The sequence below is a fragment of the Mauremys mutica genome, chromosome 25 (assembly GCF_020497125.1).
Source record: "Mauremys mutica isolate MM-2020 ecotype Southern chromosome 25, ASM2049712v1, whole genome shotgun sequence".
Classification (NCBI taxonomy): domain Eukaryota; kingdom Metazoa; phylum Chordata; order Testudines; family Geoemydidae; genus Mauremys; species Mauremys mutica.
In genome coordinates, this window is record NC_059096.1 from 3,618,833 (window position 1) to 3,626,102 (window position 7,270).

Below are 7,270 nucleotides of genomic sequence, written 5' to 3' on the forward strand. Positions count from 1 at the left end.
TGCTCTGTGACTAGGGTATCAAAAGAGCCCCCCCCAAAGCCTTGTGACTCACCCCATTTTTCCAACATCCCTGGAAACCTATAGAAAAAAAAATCAGGATCACACTGTGCAGCCATATCTAGGTTCCTTCTTTATTCAAAACGACAGTAGCCTGTCTGCATCCAATTTGCCGTCTCCACCACTCGAGCGAACAACCCCCCCCCCGCCCAGTGCAGCCGCCTCATTAGCCCTTCACACTATCAAAACAATTTTCAAAACACGTCAGTGGCAAGTTAATTGTTCGAGCCTTTGATTCACACCAACTCCATTGTGCTCTCTGATCACAGCAGCTTTGAGTCCGGGGTTTACACTTCTTCCCTTCCCTCCTGCCCAGCTCCCCTGGAGTTTACTGTCTGACACCGACCACTTCCCTCCCCTCCCTGCGCCGGCAAGTCAGCAGAAAAAACACCCTGCCTAAGTATTCAGGAAGGCTGATTTCCATGCCACTGCAGATCAGCTGCGAAACTCCAGCGTGCAGACTGGCAACTCAAGGTCTCACAACTGTGCGATGAAATCTCAAGGTCTGATGTAATTAATCACTGTTTTTATTAACGATCACCAGCAGCTGCCAGCTTGAGTTTAGAGACCGACCTTAATGAGGAGGCTCTCAGGGCCTCATGCAAAGATTAGAATTAAACATGCAACCGATCAAGTTTATCTGAAAGTAGGTTTAGGAAATGCAAGTTTTGCTATTAGGCCATTACTCCATTAAGTTTCTGGCCTCAGGCAGTGACCAATATCGGATGCTTTTAAAGGAAATAAAATTCACCTCATATCCACAAACTACTCCTAGCATTAAGGGGCTCATGGGTGGAGAACTGTCATGACCACCGTAGCACTTCAGATGTTACTATGCAGTTGTGGATAAAATCCAGTTTGCCACTAGCTTCCTGGAATTGTGACTGCCACAGGCTGATTACATTCCATGCGAAGTAGCATTTCCTTTTATTTCATCTAAATTTAATCTGCCATTAATTTTACCAAGAGACCACTTATTCACTCAAGGGCTTGGGTTCAGTTTGTATGCTGCTCAGAACAGGGAAACGGTGGATGTATTTGTCTACAAAGTTTCATGCACTCAACAGCAGTGCATCAACAATAAAGTGTATTTACACAGTGTAAAGAGACTGATCAGATTACACTGTACTTTTAATGGAGATTTATTTAAAGTTACAAAATCCTCTCTCACTTGCGTCATCACCTTTCGCTAGGTGCCCAGATCCAATGGTGAGCCATGTGACACAAACTCTTAGAAAGATTCAGATTTATAAAGACATGAGGAACTTCCCACTGATCAGTACAAAGTTCTTCTGGACTGTAACCAGCGTTACTGTAGGGTGGGGAGAGTTGCAACAGTTTTCGCAAAGTTAGGTCACTTTGTTTGCTCATGCAGCTGCTGCCAGGGCCAAAGCACACCTTTGAATCTTTGCTTTCAAGCAGACCAACAAGAAGCATGCCACACTGTCTGCGTTTTCAGATCAATGCAGCGCTCCAAGACACACAACAGCATTTTCCTCACACCATAAAGTTTTACAGCCCCCAAGTTTGGACAATACTCGTAGCAGCACCCAGTGAAAAATCATTAGCAGCAATGGCAAAAGCGGACATATCCAACACTTCTGCTGTGCAGGGATCCCAGGGCTGAAGTAGAAGGGGCGAGGTATATCAGCAGAGGTTGGGTGTGGAGGGAAAGCAGGGACACCACCGGGCAGGTTGGACAGGCAGACCCCTGAAAGTCCTGCCCTCTAGCCTTGTCCTTAGCTTGAAAAGTAAGGGCAGCAACAATGCAAGAACAGGAAAGTGGAGAATCATAAAGGCTCTGAGGTGATGACTACACATCACGTCGGAAAACATCTTAACTAACAAGATTTTAAATATGGCTTAGAAGCCAATGGAGACAGGACAAGTTAGGGTTAATCACAACCAGCTAACGTGTTTTTTAAACATGAACGTTTGTCCTCATTCTGGACAAAATTGCATTGATTAATAGGATAAACATTTCCTACCATGAGTCATTCTCCTGGTGTAAACATAGTCAGACCCCTATGAAATGCCCTCCTACCCCCAGAAAAGAGAAACAATAGTAGTATTTAGACTTCAAAAAAAAAATAGCCCCAAGAAAAAACAAAAACAAAGAGTTAATGCTGACAAGCTGCCCAGCAAAGGCAGCGTTTGCAACACAAGCCTCTGAAAATAGAATATTCCACTACTACATAAGCACCAGCCTTTCATGTTACATGTTAGAGATGAGTGACTACCACACAGCTTCATCGACACTGGAAGTCACAGCAAGCTCTAGGGATGTTCTTCACTTATTCCTTCAGGTAAGTGTTGTTAAACAGATAGAGCGGCGGGTCTGCAAGGCAGGAACAGAGATCTGCTCTCAGCTCTATCCATGATTTGGCGTGACTTTAAGCAAATCACTTCATCTCTGTATGCATTAGTTTCCCCATCTGCAGGCAGATGATACCACTTCCCAGCAAGGGTTGAGAGGCTTAACTAGTTAATATTTATAATAGCACCTTGAGGTCTCTGGATGGAAGCATAAGGTGGCATTAGGAAACATTGCTACAGCTTTTAGCTCCCCATCTCTCTGTCTCTGAATGCTTCTAATAAACGTTTACCGTCTGCAGAGTGCTCTCCCCTCACTGCTAGGTCGACTCTCCTGTTTATTATCACTACAGCCAAAAAACCAGATCAGATCATTTTAAGCCACTTAAACGTAATGGTGCCCTTGGCGAATGAGTGAATAAAGCAGCTTTGGAAGGATTTGATTTAAATCAGAAAGTCATTGGTAATCATCAGTTTCTCCCTCACTCAAACATCAGATTCCATTGCCAATCAAGATTTGCAGCGAGAACCCCACACCATAGCACTGCTACTCTTCTAGACAACTGGTGCCCCTTATTTGCTCTCGGTTTTATCTATTAATCAATGACTAATGTGAAATATGATCAAGTGCGATTTTACACATTGGATCTACCTATCTTTAGCACAGAGGTGGGCAAACTACAGCCCGCGGGCCACAGCCAGCCCATCAGACCATTTAATCCGGCCCTCAGTTCCTGCTGGAGAGCGGGGTCCGGGGCTTGCCCCGCTCCATGCGGCTCCCAGGAAGCAGCCGGCATGATCCCCCTCTGGCTCCTACGTAGTATGCGCAGTGCGCTGCCATCCACAGGCACCGCCCCCACAGCTCCCATTGGCCACAGTTCCCGGCCAATGGCAGCTGCAGGGGTGGTGTCTGTGGACAGGGCAGCGTGCAGAGCCACCAGGCTGCACCTCGTAGCTGGAGTGGGGACATGCTTCCGGGAGCTACTTGCGATAAGTGCTGCCTGGAGCCTGCATTCCTGAGGCCCCCCCACCCCAATCCCCTGCTACAGCTCTGATCCCCCTCCCACCTCCAAACCCCTCAATCCCAGCCCAGAGCCCCATCCTGTACCCCAAGCCCCTCCTCCCCAGCCCCACTGAGAGCCTACAGCCCCAGCCAGAGCCCTCACACCCTGCCCCGATCCCCCTCCTGCCCTCTAAACCCCTCGATCCCAGCCTGGAGCCCCCTCCTGCTTCCCAAATCCCTCATCCCCAGCCCCCCTGAGCCCACCCCCCCGCTGCACCCCAACCCAGAGCCCCCTCCTGCACCCCAAACTCCTCATTTCCAGCCCCACCCCAGAGCCCGCATCCCCCAGCCAGAGCCCTCACCCACTCCCATACCCCTACCCCTAATTTTGTGAGCATTCATGGCCCGCCATACTATTTCCATACCCCTATGTGGCCCTCAGGCCAAAGAGTCTGCCCTCCCCTGCTTTAGCATGCTGCAACCCGTTCCCCAGGCCCTTCATCTGCTTTGTTTAGCCAGACTGTTGGCACTTTGGGGCAGGGACTTTACTCACTCTTAACTATGTTAGTATTATTTCTTCTTTGTAATCCTGTAGCATCCAGAGGCCCCAACCAATACAGAAGGATGATCTAAGGGATAAGACACTGGATTTGGACTCAGGAGATCTGTCTTCAAATCCCTGTTTAGCTCCAGACTTCGTATGTAAACTTGGGCAAATCAACGAACCTTCCCTGTGGGAATAATATTTCCCTCCCTCACAGTGATGTTGCAAAAATAAAATATATTAATAATTGCGATGCATTCAGATGCCATAGGATGAGGGCCAAGTAAGTATCTAGATTGACTGGAGCCCTATTATGCTAGACAAACAGAATAAGAAACAGATCCTGTTTTAACAGCTTAACAATTTAAATTACACAACACTCAGCACAACGTGACTCCAGTCCTGAACACAGCATCAAGCTCTACTGCAATGCCAATAACAAGAGTAATAAGTATCGAGGGTTTGTTTTTATATTTCCTGCTAGTACAAAAATGTAAAAGGGTCAAACCTGGCTCAGATTTTAAATTCCATAAGTTTTAAAAAATTCCAATAGAAACCTAATACGTTCTCCTGTAGAACGGAAAAAATTAAAAGTGGAAGTGACTCAAAGACCGACTGGAAAGAGTGAAAATTTTTATAACCAGTCTGCTGAAGTGTTTATTTGCAGAACTGTGAGAAACATTTATTTAAAAAAAAATCCACAAAAAGTACATTTTAAATGTTCAGTTTTTTAAAATCTAAAATTATTAGAAATTTGGGAATTTTTAACATTACCAAGAATCAGGATAATGCTAAAGTTTTGAAAAAAACATTTGCAAACACTTGGGTTATTAATGGGAGAAAAATCCAGAATCTGAGCCCCCAGGTAAGCCATCACACTATGATAGCTGGTACCAAGGGACCAGCGTTTCTCAAAGACTTTTCGGGACCACCAGGACAGAGAGAATATGAAGGCGGTGTATTGGCAGTGGCCGATGAGAGGAATCTCTCTTATATGGATGGAGCTGTCCTGCGGATGAGTAGGAGACGTGATACATAGATACCACTTCTTCCCCTGTGGACCTCAAAGCAATTTACAAATGGAAGCTAAAAGCAGCAAAGAATCCTGTGGCACCTTATAGACTAACAGTCGTTTTGCAGCATGAGCTTTCGTGGGTATCACCCACGAAAGCTCATGCTGCAAAACGTCTGTTAGTCTATAAGGTGCCACAGGATTCTTTGCTGCTTTTACAGATCCAGACTAACACGGCTCCCCCGCTGATACTTGACACAAATGGAAGCTAGTATCATTAGTACAGAGAGAGGGTGGGACTTGCCCAGTCACACAGCCACTCAGTAGCAGAGTCAGGAGTCCTGACCCCCAGCCTTGAACACTGTTACATGTGTCACCCCCAGAGGATTTGTGGGAATCAGTGTTCTCTTATTTCTCCCCTCCAAACCAGCTGCCTTTCCATGGGGCTAACAGGCAAATCGTGCACAATGAGGACAAAAGCGTCACCACAGGGCCAATGAAAGGGGTCAGCTGGGCGCCTCGGACAAGGGCGCTGAACAGAAAGAGCCGCCCCCCGGGCATCCTCCTCAAGTGGGGAGGCTTCATTAGAGTCAGACTGAGCCTGCTAACCAGCCCCCAGCTCCCCACGCCTGGCACAGATCGCAGCCTGCAACCCCGCCCCCTCCTGGATCAGAGCAGGGGACACATCCCAGAAGAGGGGAAAGCCTGACACCCCCCCGCAGCATGTCGAGGGGGACGGACAGACAGACACCAATTGGGGGGGGGAGAAATAAAGGCCCCTGGGACAGACACCGAGAGGGGAGTGGGCAAGCGAGAAGGGTCCCTGGGACAGACAGACGCGGGGGGTGGGGGGAGGCGGGACAGATAGACGGACGCGGCGGTGAGGGGGGGTCCGAGACAGACAGACGGACGCGGGAGGGGGAGAGAGACAGACGGACCCGGGGGATGGGGGAGGCGGAACAGACAGACGAACCCGGGGGGTGGGGGACAGACGGACGCGGCGGGGGGGGGGGTCCGGGACAAACAGACACGGGAGGTGGGGCGGGTACGCGGGGGGGAGGGGGGCAGACAGACGCGGCGGTGGGGGGGGGGTCCGGAACAGACAGACGGACGCGGAGGGAGGGGCGGACGCGGCGGTGGGGGGGTCCGGGCCGCACGGACGCGGGGGGAGGCGGGACAGACGGACGGACGCAGGGAGGGGGGGCAGGACGGACGCGGCGGGGGTCCGGGCCGCACGGACGCAGGGAGGGGAAGCGGGACAGACGGACGCGGCGGGGGGGGAGGGACGCAGGGGGGGGACAGACAGACGGACGCGGGGGGGGGGAGGGACGCAGGGGGGGGAGGGACAGACGGACGCGGGGGGGGGGGAGGGACGCAGGGGGGGGAGGGACAGACGGACGCGGGGGGGGGTGTCTCAGGGCGGGCGGACCCCGGGGGCCCGGGCACGAGACGGCCCCATCGGTACCTGCTCATGGCCCCAACCGCCTCCCGCGGCTCAACTCCCGGCGCCGGTGACAGCTTCAGGCCGGAAGCAAATCCCGGCTCGGGACAGGCAGCTTCCGGGCCCCGCGCTACCCATAGGGCGCTTCCACACGGCGCCGGCGTGACCCCCGACCCCGGAAGAGATCGAGACTCCCCCTCCCCGCTTGTGGGAGAGACCATCCGGGATGGGGGCGGGGGAGAGACACTGGGGAGAAACCATCGCGGGGAGAGGGGGACGGGAGCCGGGCTGCGGGGCATTGGACAAGCAAAGCGGGGGAGCCCCTGTTTGTGGGGGGAGGATACCCCTAGATGGGGGAGCCCCTGTTTGTGGGGGGAAAGAGAGACCCTGTTTGTGGGGGAAAGACACCCCTACATGGGGGGAGCCCCCAAATGTGGGGGGAGAGAGCCCCTGTTTGTGGGAGGATGACACCCCTAGATGGGGGGAGCCCCAAATGTGGGGGGAGAGCCCCTGTTTGTGGGGGGAGGACACCCCTACATGGGGGGAGCCCCCCAAATGTGGGGGGAGAGAGCCCCTGTTTGTGGGGGGAGGACACCCCTACATGGGGGGAGCCCCCCAAATGTGGGGGAAGAGCCCCTGTTTGTGGGGGGAGGACACCCCTACATGGGGGGAGCCCCCCAAATGTGGGGGGAGAGAGCCCCTGTTTGTGGGGGGAGGACACCCCTTCATGGGGATGGATGGCACCCCCCCTCTCACTGCCCCTGCGCTAGGAAGGGTCTAATGTAAGGGGCTCCCTGTGGGGATGGGCGCGGCGCAGGCAGACGCTGGCATAGGGCAGAATCTCTTCAGGCTAAGGAATCTGCGGAGCTGCCAGCATCCTGGTTCCTGCTTGGCTCATGG

At 52.4% G+C, this 7,270-nt stretch overlaps 1 protein-coding gene across 2 annotated transcripts in view; it reads right to left on the reverse strand.

The window, feature by feature from the left end:
- Window positions 1–6,552, reverse strand: part of STARD3 (StAR related lipid transfer domain containing 3) — a 32,401-nt gene extending 25,849 nt beyond the window's left edge. For both annotated transcript variants that reach the window (XM_044999406.1, XM_044999403.1), the window contains exon 1: window positions 6,395–6,552. The gene's annotated coding sequence lies outside the window, so the exon portion shown is untranslated. The remainder of the gene's footprint in view (window positions 1–6,394) is intronic.
- Window positions 6,553–7,270: the final 718 nt, after the last annotated feature.